Below are 16,387 nucleotides of genomic sequence, written 5' to 3'. Positions count from 1 at the left end.
TTCATTTGTGATTATCTCTATTGCTAGTTCAGAGTCTGTGTACCTTGAGTTTCCTGTAAACTGTTCATCAATCTTCACATTTGCACTCTCAACAATTTTCTGCAATCTCTTGTTAAAACATATATATGCCTTGCTCTTAGATGAATAACCAAGAAATATTCCTTCATCACTTCTAGGATCAAATTCGCAAATATACTCATCTCTTCTAATATAGCATTTACTTCCAAATATTCAGAAATATTTAAGAGTAGGAGTATTACAAAACCATAGTTCATGTGGGGTCTTACCGGTTTCACCTCTGATGTGAACTCTATTAAATTTATAAACTATTTTATTGACCACATCTCTCCAATATATATGAGGTAGATTTGCTTTTGATATCATACTTCTGGCTACGTCCAAGATAGTTCTATTTTTCCTTTCCACAACTCCATTCTGCTGGGGTGTCTGGGGTGTTGATAACTATAATTATGATCCCATTCACTTCACAGAATGTATTAAATTCCTTAGATATGAATTCACCTCCTTGATCTGATCTCAAACATTTAATTTTCTTGCCGGTTTCATTTTCTACCATCACCTTGAATAGTTTGAATTTCCCAAATGCTTTAGATTTTTCTCTGAGAAAAGTACCCCAGCACATTCTAGAATAGTCATCAATGATTAGCATAAAATACCTATCTCCTTATATACTTCTAGTTCTTGTTGGACCATATAAATCAGTATGAATTAAATCAAGAACATTGTTAGACTTCTCCAGAACACTCTTGAAAGTTGCTCTAACTTGTTTTCCTAATTGACATTCCTTATGTACCAGATTGTGAGGTTTAACAATCTTAGGTAAATCTCTAACTGCGTTAGTAGTACTGATTTTCACAATGCAATCAAAATTTACATGACAAAGTATCTTATGACATAATGAACTTTTATCAATATGTGCAATCAAACATGCTTTCTCATTGTTGTTCAAATGAAAGATATTGCCTCTAGTTTGATTATTGGTTGCCATTTACATACTAGTTCTGTTTAAGATTTTACATTTACCATTCTTGAATTGTAACTGAAATCCTTTCTCAACTAATTGACCAACACTCAAAAAATTATGCTTCAAACCTTCAACATAGTAAACTTTATTAGTATTGTGCTTACCATCAAAAGATATAGTGCCTTTTCCTTTGATAAAACAAGTTTTATCATCTCTAAATCTTACTAGACCTCCATTGTATTCCTAAAAGGTTAAGAATTTACTCTTATCACCAGTCATATGATGTGAACATCCCAAGTCAATAATCCATTCATCCTTATCTTCAATTTTAGCTGTCAGGGCCTGCTCTACTGGTTGAACAGTAGGTGCTGGTTGATCTTCTGTTATAGCAACAAAAGCCCATCCATTGTCTGTCAAATCCTCATTAGAATCATCAGTAACTCCTTCTTCAACATAATAACAAGATTTGTCTCTCTTCTTCTTAAACTTTTATTTTTGATAGTCAGGTTTAGGCTTATATGTTCTTTTAACTTCTTCTCTTAATCTTGCATATCTATCAGGACATCTAGAAGCCATATGACCAATCTTATTATAGTTAAAATATTTAAATGGTGATTTACCTTCATACTTACTTCCAATTGGACCTTTAGGCATTTTCCTTGCAAATAGTGCTTCAAGTTCTTAAAGTTCTTCATTTTCTCTCCTGCTTTCTTCAAGTTCTCTTACATAGAAGGCTTTCCAATTAGATTTAACAAATGATGATGATGATGATGTTGTTGATGATGATGCCTTAAAAGCTAGATCTATCTTGATAGTAGTAACAGTACCAAATTCCTCAAGGTCAAAAGCTGAAAGTTTTCCAACCAAAGTGTCTCTAGATACTGATGCATTAGGCATTGTTCTCAATTCATTTATAGCAGTAACTTTCATTTTATATGCTAGTAGTAAAGCTCTTAAAACTTTAGAAACAATCTCATCTTCACTTAAGGTTCCTCCACAACATTGTATACCCAAAACAATTTCATTTACTCTTTCCATAAAAGAAGAAATTCTTTCATCTTCTTCCATTTTCAGACTTTCATACCTAACCCAGAAGCATTCAAGTTTTGCAATTTTGACTATGGAAACTCCTTCATTCAATGTTTCCAGTTTGTCCCAAATAGCTTTAGCAGTGGATTTGTCTAACAATCCCATGACTTGCTAATCTGATAATGCACTCAAAAGTGCTTCTCTCGCTTTGCAATCATTTTCCTCATCTTTAGCCAAGTTAGGTGGATTAGGTTGACCTTGAGTAGGAGCAGTATAGCCATTCTTTGTAACATCCCATATGTCCTTTCCAATGTAATTCAAATGTGTCTCCATCCTGATCTTCCATATGCCATAGTTAGTTCCATCAAGTTTCAGACTGTCCTTCCTGAAATAGTTAGAAGACATTGGATCTCCTCAAGCTGTTAAACTTATGCAAAAAGAGGACTAGGCTCTGATACCAATTGTTAGGTCACAGAGACAACTAAGAGTGGGGGGGGAGGTGAATCAGTTGTCCAATAAATTCAACCAAAATTAACTTAATCCAAAACTTAATGCTTAATAATGGTAAACCAAACTTTATGCCAATAGACAGTTTTAACAGTTAATTGCAGTACCGGTAAAGATTTTTGCATGAAATAGAAAGACAATAACATCCACAACACCTAACACAAATATTTGTATGTGGAAACCCTATAAAGGGAAAAACCATAGTGGGAAGCCTTACCCACAATCAAATGATACTACTATAGATAGTATGTGTGTACAATATGGATTCTGCACATGCAAAAAGGCCAGCTACCTAGAGCTCACTGCTTAATCACAAAATGAGAGTCACACTGACTACAATTGGATGGTTAAATCCAATGATAATGTACTGCACAAAATAGCATGTTCATATGCTGGATTCAGTACTGGTTAAGTTCTAGTTGCCTTCACTAAACCTTCCTTCAACCTTCAAACCACGTCTGCGTGTATAGCTCTACTTATTTTCACATATACCTTATTGTAACCTTTTTCGCATTCACATTCCACACTTCGGTCTTACAAATAAGATCTTACATATATACCATAACCTAAGACCAATTTGAATAGGTCATCTCACTAAAAGATATTACAATAAAATCAATTACAAATAAATCAATATCTGATACATGATGTCGGCTTAATGCATTTACAATAATAATAAGTCATCTCCATAACATGTCGTGCTGATCTGGAATAGATATGTCTGCCAGTGCTTATCCTAGACCTATTTGCCAGTAACAACAAATATGCAAACCTAAGTAAACAAATAACCAAATCGCCAAAACCAAGTGATCAAATAATGTCTTCAACATAACCAAGTAATCTCCAAGTCATTCCAAGTGCCGGTGAACAATATAATCTGTTGGTGAACCAAATACCAGTGACTGTGTATAAGTCTTTGGCTTGCCGGTGAACATCAATTACAAAACCATATCAACATATCCAAAATGCCAACATTTATTTTATCTACTATTTGAATGTTAGAAGAAATGAATTTGGACAATGTGTCAAATTTACTTATTGAGACAACAATGTGATCTACCTTGCACGTCAGTGCCATCATTTGCAAAATTGGTAGAGAGTCATCAATAGCCTTAAATTCTAAGGCATTGCATTCAGTTATTTTCTTTATAGAATTTAATAATACATATGTTACAGTTGCCAGTCTAAAATCCATAGTAGAAGTACTGGGAGAAGTTCAAGGTTCTGCAATAATTTTATTCTCATATTGAGATACATGTTCAACCACCTTAACCACTTCCTTATTCTCATATCGAGATTATCTATGTTCTTGTTTTGCCACTATCTTAATATTCAACAAAGTGTCAACAGTCCTGACTGGTGAGTCGACATTTTCAACATTTATAGATTCAAATTTCTTCTCCTTAGAAATTTCCTTATGCATTACAATATTGATGTCCTGAGTGTCAACATTCATTGTGAATAGAATGTTTGACTCGGGATCAATATCATCTTCTTTCACTTCCTCTGAGTTCTCTTCATGCTGATTTTGCATTTCTATCGGTGCCTCTGCTACTGTCATTGGGGTGTCCTATGCCAATGGAGGTAAGTTACCTTTTATGGTGAAATCAGGAACACTACCAACCTTACTCTTACCCTTATCTTCTTTCTGATATACCTTAGTGAAGGATTTGTCAACTTTTTGTCTATCTTTTTCTTCCCTTTTCTCTTTCTCAACAAAGAATATGTCCAACTTATCAGTTGTCTCATCTGCTATTTCCATTACTCTATCGGCCATGAGGCTTACTTGCTGGTGACCACTTACAAAAGTAGTCTTGCTAGCTTCAGATTTCAAATCATCAATTTCTCGCTTAGACATAACAGGATGAATAGCCAACAATGCCTCAACCTTTAGTTTCTTATCTAATTCCATAATAGACATTCTCTTGGCTTCAAGTCTTAGATATAAATCATTTGGGAGAACATCTATAACTTCAATAAGAACCTTCTTATTGTAGCTAGGAAATGTGGAAATCATCACAAGCAATATCAATACTAATCTAGCTCAATCACAAAAGCTCAAATGTAATGATCAATCCTAAACACACTCAATAAAGACATGAAAGCAAAACATTCAAAACTAAAGACTAAGCAAACCAAATGTAGATTTGAATGACTCCTTTACGCAGCTCCATTGTCCTTCTTTCTTCTCCAAATAGCCTTTGTTTGTGGATCTCACCTTCAAGTGCATAAACCTAATGTGAAAGCAAGATTGACATTGGCACAAGAGTACTTGAAGCGTGATTGATTTAACAAAAGTGATTCAAAAAAGTGATTATTCAATAATGTGATTATTAGCTGGGATTGGAGAAATTCATCCAATTTATAGACAAATTGGAGAAATTCATCCAATTTATAGACAAATTGGAGAAATGATCAAATTAGCATGATTCAATTCAAATGGAAATTGTAAATAAAAAATGTCAATTATGACAAATTATGACAATTTTGCACTTTCTATGCAAAATTGATTGATTGATAATTTATGACAAAATTATGACACATTTCTATGTCAAATTGATTGATTGTCAATTATGACAAATTATGACAAATTGAAATGTCATTCCCATGAAATTAGGAGGAAAATAAGAGAGAATTGAAATTAGATAAAATAGAAATTAGGAAATTAGAAAATGAGGAAAATTAGGTAAATTAGGAATTAGGAGAAATTAGGTAAATTAATTAATAATTTTTCATTTATTAATTAATTCACAAAAAGAGGAATAATTAGTTAGCCAATTAAATAAACATTTAATTATGACACGAAGACTTAGGATAAATAAATAATTTATTAATCCTAGAGGGAGAAATGACAAACAAGGTTAAATGATTAAATCATGGAACCGTAGAGGATGAATTAGCAATGCAAGGATGACAATTAGATCTTGATGAAAGATAATTGACTCGATCATGATTCTGATTAATAAAGGACCAATGTGATAAATGATTTGATTGATAAACAATTGAAATTGGTTGACAAAATGACCAATATTGATAAAGAGACCAAATTGATATGCACCAATTGACATGATTGAAGAGGACAAGGATCGATGACGAATCAATCACAAAATTGATGAGATTGACAAGGACGAGGATCGATGACAAATCGATCTCAAAGAGACAAGATTGATAAGAGGACAAAACCCTCATTCAAAAGCAATAAAATTGAGGAATGCAGAAGAAGGACTCGATGCTCGCAAATGATAAAGACCAAGTACGCAACATAGAAGAAATGTTAATGCGACGCAAAAACCTAAAATAAGGCAATGTGCCAATGTTAAAGTATGACTCCGCAGGCATTGACCATTTTTAGGTGTCTACATTTTGCCCCTCTTTGAGACAATGTGAGTTTAAGCGTTGTTTCAAAGAATGATAATGAAAATGAGGAATGTAGAAGAAGGACTCGATGCTCGCAAATGATAAAGACCAAGTACGCAACATAGAAGAAATGTTAATGTGACACAAAAACCTAAAATAAGGCAATGCGCCAATGTTAAAGTATGACTCCACAAGCGTTGACCATTTTTAGGTGTCTACATTTTGCCCCTCTTTGAGACAATGCGAGTTTAAGCGTTGTTTCAAAGAATAATAATGAAAATGCCCTAGACACTGACAATGACATATGCATGCCCCCTTGAGGAATTGGCTGGAAACATCGAGGAAAGAAGCCAATTGATCGATAATAATGATAGAAAATGATAGGTTCAAATGGACTACAAAGATTGACGGAAGAAATGTTAGTAAGAAGAAATTAGACAGAGGACAGTTAGAGATGAAGGAAAACTTGCTTTCACAAATGCACATAAGTAGGTGAGAACCTTTATTTAATGTAGCAAAGTGGATGCGTAGCATCATGGCATTGAAGGCCAGAGCTGAAATGCAACCCTTTTTTGCAAAAGATAGACACGTCGCAAACAAATAGCAATCACAACAAAAAAAGAAAGGGACCATGAACCATCCTGGTCACTCTAAATCACTCAGTGACATCATCGAGCAACATAGGAACATGATCAAAGATAAATCAATAAATGATAAGACTTGCTAATTTCAACAAGTCAAACAAACATCTTGATCTTCATTGTCAAAAGTTGAAAATGTGGATAGGATGATCATGCTGTCTGGTTTCAGGACATGTGGTATCCCATCTAAGACAAGACACAGTCTGGTTTCGAGTATACCACACCCTATATAAGACTCATGATAGTGTGCCAAGGACAAGTGATATTGGTGGTGATGTTCAATTGATATGACAATTGTGATCATTTTGAATGTCTGGTTTGATTGAAAAAAGTTCATCTGTTAATGCATGATTTCATTAAAGCACAATGTTGGATTGCATGTCGTTGGAGGGATGCTTAGTGATCTGTCTATGCACAAAAGGGATATTTTTGTTTTGGTTGTTTGAGTTTTACAATTTTTTTGTGTTCATATTTTCAGGACATTATTTGATTTTTTTTAATTATTTCAAGACATTTTTCAATTTTTTTGAATTATTTCAGGACATTTTTCAATTTTTTTATTTTTATTTCAGGACATTTTTCAACTTTTTTGGATTATTTCAGGACATTTTTCAATTTTTTTGAATTATTTTAGGACATTTTTCAATTTTTATGATTTTTATGATTTTTGCCCCCAGTGTCTAGCAAGGCAAGGAATATGACAGGTGAATAAATAGGCTTTCTAAAATGTTGGTGGATAGAGGGAAGACAAAGGCCTGTTATCATGGAGACAATACGGATGCAATTTTCAAGGGCTATTGCATGATGGGACAAGAGACTGGATATGACAATGTAAAGCAATGACATGGCATGAGGGACATGTCAAGAGGTTTTTGAAACTATGTTTAAACTTTGCATCCTTATGTCAAATCAAGATCAAGGGATAGAAAGAGTGTATGGATAGTGATAAGATATGGATAGGATAAGCAAGACCAAGAATGGATAAGGGACATGGATTGAAGATCGGGATAGGATACGAGATAGTGGCAGAAAGTTGCAATAAGCCAAGGAATATGGATGAAAGGTTGTAATAAGCAAATGGATAAATACCAAAAGCTTTGATGGAATAAAAGCTGCAAACAAAATGCATGACACTCATGATGATTCTCAGCCTTTTCAAGATCAAAGGTGGAAAGGGAAACTAGACATGAGGGACAATAGGATATGAAGAGTAATGACAGGGGTTCAATAGGATAATGAAGGGAAATAGGATTTGAAGGAGGAAACTTGCCCCCAAGTGTGGTGTGCAAGAAGTTCATAAATTACGCATGACACCTGTTTGCCTAGTTTTCATCATAGTACTTGCCCAAGGCACCTATTTGCCAGGTTTTCACCAGTGGACGAATTATTTTTTGCTTTATTTTTTTTCTTTGTCTTTTTTTTTTCACTTTTTTTTTTTTTTAATATTTTGACTTTTTTCAATATAAGATGGACACATGATAAGGGATGGAAGAAGGACTCAAGCGTCTTTTTTTTTGGATAGTAGCCTTGAAAAAAAATGGACCATGACCTTTAAAAGTATGCTCAAAGATGTTGGTAGGATAAGGACATGGAAAATGAGATGAAACTAAGGCAAGGATTTATGCAAAGGATTGGACCAAAGGGATCGAAGGATGGAAAATATGAATTGGATAATGGATAAGGTATTGGAATAATTGGGCTTCACTGGATGGAAATGAAGGCAAGATCAACATTAGAACACACCTTGAGGGGTGGTGGATTGATGGAGGAAAAATGGATCTCAGATTGTGAGATTTGGATGGAGGAATAGCTTGGGATTTTGGGACATAAGAGCCCAAAATGGATGATGAAGGTGATGGAGGAACAAATTTGAGAGGTTTGGATGGAGGAATAGCAATTTTGGATGCCAATTTTGATTTTTCTTTAGGATTTTGTGCTTCAAGGAGCCGCTTAGGGATCCACATGGTTTTTGATTTTTCATGCTTTTATGGTTCCTTGGAGTGCATTGCTTGCACAAGGGATTTAGGAACCCATATATATTTTGACTTTGCTTTAATTTGCTCAGTGGGCCTTTGTGGCCTTTTGGATATTTCTTTTTCTTTATAGATCATATTGTTCTTTGTTTTGACATGTCGATTATATTGGACATGTTGATCCTTGAATACATGTGGATTGCTAGACTTATGACTTTTATACTTGGCATCCAAATTGCTTGGAGGGGGAAAGGAATGCATGGATGGATATGAATGAAATGGAATTATTTTGGATGGATGAAATTTACTCAAGGATGTGTGCCTTTGCTGACCTTGCATAGAGGATGAAGGAATATAAGGACCTAAGATGGATGGAAAGTATGATGGGGAAGGTGTATGTTTTGATTTTGATGGAGGGATACCAACGTCTTGAGAGTGAGTTGTGTAGACATGACCCTTAAGATCTTCTTTGATATGGAGGGGTTCTTTCTCATGAAGGTCTACTCCTTTTCCTTTATGAATATCTTGACTTGTAGGATACTCTTTTCTTTGGGAAGAAGATGCGAGTCCATTATGAGGTGGATATGATATGAGAGAAATAATGAGATCTTGAAGTGGATCAGATTGTACCAAAGTGGAAGAACCCATTATGCATGTCGAGGGTTCATGAACATCTTGCACTAACACATTAGAATCATGAGGGGGATTAGGATCGTGAGGGGGACTAGGATTATGTAGTGGACATGGTTCAATGATAGGCTCTTCAAGAGATGGAATGGGAGAAATAATGGGATCATCAAAAGAAATGCGATCTTGGAGTGTATATGAAGCATTAAGACAAGGAGATGGAGGAACAAAAGGATCTTGTGGTGGATTTAAAGGAATGATTTGATGTTGACAAGGATGAAGATCATTGGAATCTTCTTTAAAGGTGCTTTGCTCTTGACTTTTAATGGGATCATTGGAAAGGATGGAAGGGTTATCTTGATCTTTCTCAGGAAGTGGAATGTCAATGGGATTTGAAAGGACATTATGTTCATGAAATGGAAGGGGATCATTTGGGATTGGATGAACTGGGATATCTTGATCTTCCTCAGGGAATAGAGTGTCAATAGAGCTTTGGATAGGATGGACAGGAATAGGGGAATCATCATGAGTGTCTAGGAACATGGGGTCCTGGTCAACAATTGGATAGGATGATAAGGTTTCAAGATCTTGATCTTCATCTATTTCAAGACATGTTTCTTCATGCTCTAAGTTATCCTCTTGACATGGGGTTGGACTTTGGATATGCATGGAGGATTCTGACAAGGGATCAATGTTTTGGCATGAAGGAAATGCACTTTGAAAATTTGTGATGGATTCTGGCAAGGAATCAATGCTTGAACATGAGGAAGAGGGACTTTGAATGGGGTCCTCTAAAATAGGTAATGGCAATAAAGTGCATGGTGGCATTGGGTCTTGTATTTCTGAAACATGACAAGGATGTGCATCATGAATTGGATTATCTTGGCAATCAATTATGGATAGCCCTTGGATAATTGCATCCTTGGGTGTACTGTTTGATGAGGACAATATAGAAGGTTCTTGTGAAACTTCTAAAGGTGTAGGGATAGATGCCACTGGAGAGTCCATTTTCTTGTGGGGGGATGAGGCATTGCCAGACATAATTATATTATCTTGATCTTCCTCAAAGAACTCACTTGGTAATTTCCTTAAGATCATTGCAATAAAGCCACCTTTCTTTCAAGGTTTTGACATAGTTGTATCTAGAATTTGAACTTGTTTGGAAAGAATTTGGTCTTGATTTGATGTCATGTTTTGATTTCAAACTAGATGTTGATCAAATTGGTTTGACATGTTCAAAATTTGGCTTGGTGTATGTTGCAAGTTTTTTTTTTGAATGTTTGGTTGTGGTTGTTGACATTGATATGTTGATTGAACTTGTTGATATTCCACCATTGGTTGAACTATTTGTTGACATTGTATAGTTGGTTGGACATATTGTTGAAATTGGACCATTGGTTGTATTGGTTGTATATGTTGAACAATTAGTTGAACCATTGGTTGTATTGGTTGAAAATCTGATTGATAGGAAACACCTTCTTGTTCTTGTTGTGGAGGCACATAATGTTGAAATTGATGTTGTCTCTTTTCTTGAAATTGTTTCAACATCTCTATTTGGGAGAGGAGAGCTGGTATGTCTGATCGTTCAAGAAGAGATCTTACATAAATTGGCTCAATTTTTGGATTTTGATCTGGAAATTTTTGAAACATTTTGGACATTTGTGATTTATTCTTCACAATGTTTTTCACTCTTTGTTCCAAAATCTCATTTTCTTGAGCTAGTTTCTCCTCTAGTTTTTGTATTTGGACATTTAAATGATCATGATAAGTTTGATCCAAGTTCTGAGACATGTAGAGATTGGATTGACATGATTGATTGCTCAATTGTGATGACATGGCTTCGTAAGAAGGTTGAGACCTCATTTCAACAAACATGTCACTATGCAATGCAACTAATGGGATTGACAAATGCAACCTAAAGGATGACAATGCAACTTAATGTTTTTGTTGTTTTTCAAGATTTTGACAAACTCATGAATGCAATTCTAAAAATGAGACCCTTAGGAAATTGAAATGATGTCTAGGCCTCAAAGGACAAAAGGACCGAGTGACAATAGGACAAATGACAATGTCTCCCCTATATGCTTGGATACTAAGCTAGGTTTGACCAAATGACAATGATGACAAAAAGACAAAAGGTTTGATAAGGTCTAGACTTCCTAACAATAACTTAGGGTTTATCAAAGATTTGGATTACTCAAGTATGACAAAACCTAGTTTCGACACTATATGCAAAGAGACAATTACTATGCAAATGACCCTAATATGATATGATAATGACCTAAGCTTGATGAAGAGACCTAGGGTATGCAAATGTGACCTAGTGTTATGAGGACAAAGATGCAAATGCAAATGTATGACAATGTCAACCTAAGGCAAAACCTAAGGTTGAATTATGAAATGGTATTACTCTAATGCAAGAGGACACATGCAAATGGATAACCCTTATTGATATGCAAAGGAGTATGACCTAGGTGAAACCTAGCCTTGGTAGTTGACAATGAGCTTGCAAAATGCAAAACTAGGATGAACCTAAATCTAAGTGACATGAATGTTGATACAAGATTTTGCAACAATGTTTGACAACCATGTTTGGAGGTGTTTTGAACTTTGTTGGATGAAATGTTCTTGTGTTTAACCTTGTTTTGAATCAATTTGTCTTGTTTTTGAAATGAGATGCAATTCAACTTTTGACAAGCAAAGAATACAAGATATTTCAACTTAGACTCAAGACGATCATGCTCATTCACACATTTCTTATGGTAGGCAAGGACAGTAGGTACTTGAGAAGTAGACTCGTTATGAGATTCAAGGAGAATACATAGATGCTTGACCCCATGAGCTCCCCTCCATGACACTCACTTCTCAGGGCAGCCAAGCATCAATCCCCATGGAAATCTCCCCATGGTGAACTTAGTATCTCTTCCAAGTATCCAAACTTGTCCTTCTCAAGAAACTAGAAAGGTTTTTGGCCTCTAAATACAAGGTGTTTAGTAAGGATTTATGTTAAGCGTTACTCCTTGGTGTCGCACAAGCGTGATTGAGACATTAAGCCCACCAAGATACCAAACAAATGTAGTCATGCAAGAATGATTTAGACCATGAGGCCCTACTTAGATGTTGATATGAGAAAGAGTTCAAGGGTCATCACTTCCCAAGTAACTACAATTCCCATGTAACCCTTCCTTCAAAGCTTTCATTCATCAGGTATTTATTTATAGTGACTTAGAATGCCAAGGTATTCTAGCCATACTCACTTTGGGCCATTCCCTTATCATGATTATCACTTGCTAAAAGAAAGAAAATGGTCAAGAAGGTAGGCCCTCTAAAGGTGACACACAATCAAAAACTTGAGCATGGTATCGAAGATTTGGATTTTTGATCACCCTAAGAAGGATGAGAGCATACTCTCCTACTCCAATGTCAAGCTCAACAATCAAAGCAAACATACATTCATTCCATCCTATTTAGAAATCATACTAGGTGCCTAAATATTAATTGCAAACACAAAGTTTAGTTGTAGTCCAAGGCAACCTACAAAAACCTAAGTCAGAAGTTTGATTTTCTTAGTCTTTGACTAGCGAACTTGCATACAATGTGTTAGTAGTTTCATTTGTTGTCTTTTCCATGCATAATGCCAAGGTGCTACACAGAATCAGTACCAAAAACCAAAAAGCAGAAATAGAATGCAAAACAAAACAATTTTCAAGTAAAAACACTGCTTTTTTACCTCTGTTTTTGGACTTACACAGGCGCAGAATGCATGACACAGGCACAAAATGCTTGACACAAGCACAGAATGTCCTCGACATAGGTGCAAAATTCTTGACATAGGTGCAGGTTATCTCACACAGGCGCAAAAGTCCCCAGGAAGCCCTACATTACCCTGTTTCTTGGGTTTTTGACCTGCAAATCAACTCAAAAGCACTCAAAAGCATGATAAGGGGTTTAGTTCACGTCAGGTTCACCAATTAATGTAGCTAGGAAACGTGGAAATCATCACAAGCAATATCAATACTAATCTAGCTCAATCACAAAAGCTCAAATATAATGATCAATCCTAAACACACTCAATAAAGACATGAAAGCAAAACATTCAAAACTAAAGACTAAGCAAACCAAATGTAGATCTGAATGCTTCCTTTATGTGGCTCCATTTTCCTTCTTTCTTCTCCAAATAGCCTTTGTTTGTGGATCTCACCTTCAAGTGCATAAACCTAATGTGAAAGCAAGATTGACATTGGCACAAGAGTACTCGAAGCGTGGTTGATTTGACAAAAGTGATTCGAAAAAGTGATTATTCAATAATGTGATTATTAGCTGGGATTGGAGAAATTCATCCAATTTATAGACAAATTGGAGAAATGATCAAATTAGCATGATTCAAGTCAAATGGAACTTGTAAATCAAAAATGTCAATTATGACAAATTATGACAATTTTGCACTTTCTATGCAAAATTGATTGATTAATAATTTATGACAAAAATATGACACATTTCTATGTCAAATTGATTGATTGTCAATTATGACAAATTATGACAAATTGAAATGTCATTCCCATGAAATTAGGAGGAAAATAGAAGAGAATTGAAATTAGATAAAATAGAAATTAGGAAATTAGAAAATGAGGAAAATTAGGTAAATTAGGAATTAGGAGAAATTAGGTAAATTAATTAATAATTTGTCATTTATTAATTAATTCACAAAAAGAGGAATAATTAGTTAGCCAATTAAATAAACATTTAATTGTGACATGAAGACTTAGGATAAATAAATAATTTATTAATCCTAGAGGGAGAAATGACAAACAAGGTTAAATGATTAAATCACGGAACCCTAGAAGATGAATTAACAATGCAAGGATGACAATTAGGTCTTGATGAAAGATAATTGACTCGATCATGATTCTGATTAACAAAGGACCAATGTGATAAATGATTTGATTGATAAACAATTGAAATTGGTTGACAAATTGACCAATATTGATAAAGAGACGAAATTGATATGCACCAATTGACATGATTGAAGAGGACAAGGATTGATGATGAATCGATCACAAAATTGACTAGATTGACAAGGACGAGGATCGATGAAAAATAGATCTCGAAGCGACAATATTGATAAGAGGAAAAAACCCTAATTCAAAAGCGATAAAAATGAGGAATGCAAAAGAAGGACTCGATGCTCGCAAATGATAAAGACCAAGTACGCAACATAGAAGAAATGTTAATGCGACGCAAAAACCTAAAATAAGGCAATGCACCAATGTTAAAGTATGACTCCGCAAGCGTTGACCATTTTTAGGTGTCTACACTTATATATATCTAGATACAAAATTATACTCTCCTCAATAGTATCCTTATCAGAATCTTTGAAAGAATGATAGAACTTACTAATATTTCCAAGATTGTCATCCTGAGTTATTTCATTTACAAGCTCTTTTGGTGAAAGAGTATCAGGTTCCTTTTGATCCAGTTTCTTCTATGTAACTTTCTTCTTGGGACCACTGGGCTCTCTCATAGCCTACTTTTTCTTTCTTAGAGTCCTTGATTTCTTCGGTGATGGAGCAGGTGTTGGTGAGGATTTTCTCTTCTTCCTGTCCACCCTTTTGAATTTAGTAGCCTTATCACTATCAAAATTAGATGAGGTAGCCACAGGAGAAATATGTGCTACCAGTTGTTGTTCCAATTTTCTTTCTTTTACAGCAACACCACTCATCGGATCAAGTTTCAACAATCCCTTAGTGACATCTTCAACAAACTTTGAAGCATATTTTAATATTTTGTCTCTTTTCTCCCTCTGCCTTTGAATTTCAACATCTTTCTCAATAGTTTCAGCATTTCCAAAGATCTTCTCTGTCAGTTCCGGTGGAGCATCTAGGAATATCTTAGCATAAGATTCCAAGATGTGTGAATCCACTTCATAACCCATCTCAATTATCCAAATAGTTCTAGGTCTATATGCCTCCATCCATACTTCATCTCTTTTAATTACAAAGCATATCTGTTTGTCATATTTGTCAACAATGCTTTGAGGGATTCTTTCCCTTTGTCTCATTTTTGCTTGAAAGTCCTTGAAGTATTCTTTTATCTTCTTGTCACCATCTGAGGCCATGTTGGTAATTTCCTCCTTTATCTATTTTCCAACAAAAATATCATAGGCAAAGTCATTGTGGCCTATACTGAGAATCTCATTTGAGAAATATAGCATTAAACATACAAGTAAATTTCCAAACTTGAAAGTTCCCTTCTTATCACCTTTAATCTTATCCAAATTTTCTATCAATTCATCTTTCAACCACTCACAAATGTCAATTATAGTATTGTTCATTATCATCTCATAAGCACTATGAATGCATAGACTTGAAACAAAATTCAACCTATTAGTATGTGCAAACTTATACCCAATAACCATACTTACATATTTGACATTGTTGTTAGTTATCTTGTTAACCTTGAGTGATCTATTATCAAATGTAGCATCGGTTAAGTTCATAATCTCTTTGTTTGGAATTTTCTTTTTCTTCTCAGGCCTAGTGCTGGTAGAAGGTAAACTTGTAATAGCCCTAATTGCTTCCTTAGTGATTTTGAAGACTAAGTCTAGCCATAAAAATTCACCATGAACTCTGCTAAGAACATAACTAACAATCTCATCTGAAAATTTAGGCATGTGAATGATGTCTACCAACCCTAAATCTTCCACAATCTTGTATTCTTGTTTGACTACACCTTGTTTGTCAGTGATAACATTCATGAATATGTTCTTTAAATCCTCAAACCCTAAATCTTCAATGTTACAGTGAATATATGCCCTAGGGTCTTCAGTAAATACAACTCCCTTTGGGATTTTTGAAAATGAACCAATGGAGTCATCCAACTTTTCTATCTCAAGGATTATCTTAAAGACTGGTCTAGGATGCTTGATATTTTCCACAATAGTGGGGTTTGCAATGAATTTAGGAATGAAAGATGAATAAGCCATGTCGTAAAATAAATACCTTTTAAGTGAAAACCTTGGATGCCATGAAAATATTTGTCAGTAAAGAAGAATTACATTATTCAAATTTTTCACTCTTTGAATACTTGAATGCTTGGTAAGTTGAAATGAGAAATTATAGTGCTTTATAACAAAAAAGTTAACTTACAACCGCAATAAATGCTTCATTAGTTAAGTGAATACTCAACATATCTGTCGGTAAAGAAGAATTATGACTTCTTACCACCATCTAAGGGTAAAATTCATGATCTTCAATTAGTTGCCTTACCCC

This window comes from Cryptomeria japonica, chromosome 11, assembly GCF_030272615.1.
Source record: "Cryptomeria japonica chromosome 11, Sugi_1.0, whole genome shotgun sequence".
In the NCBI taxonomy this organism is placed as follows: Eukaryota; Viridiplantae; Streptophyta; class Pinopsida; order Cupressales; family Cupressaceae; genus Cryptomeria; species Cryptomeria japonica.
Note: the sequence above shows the minus strand (reverse complement) of the source record.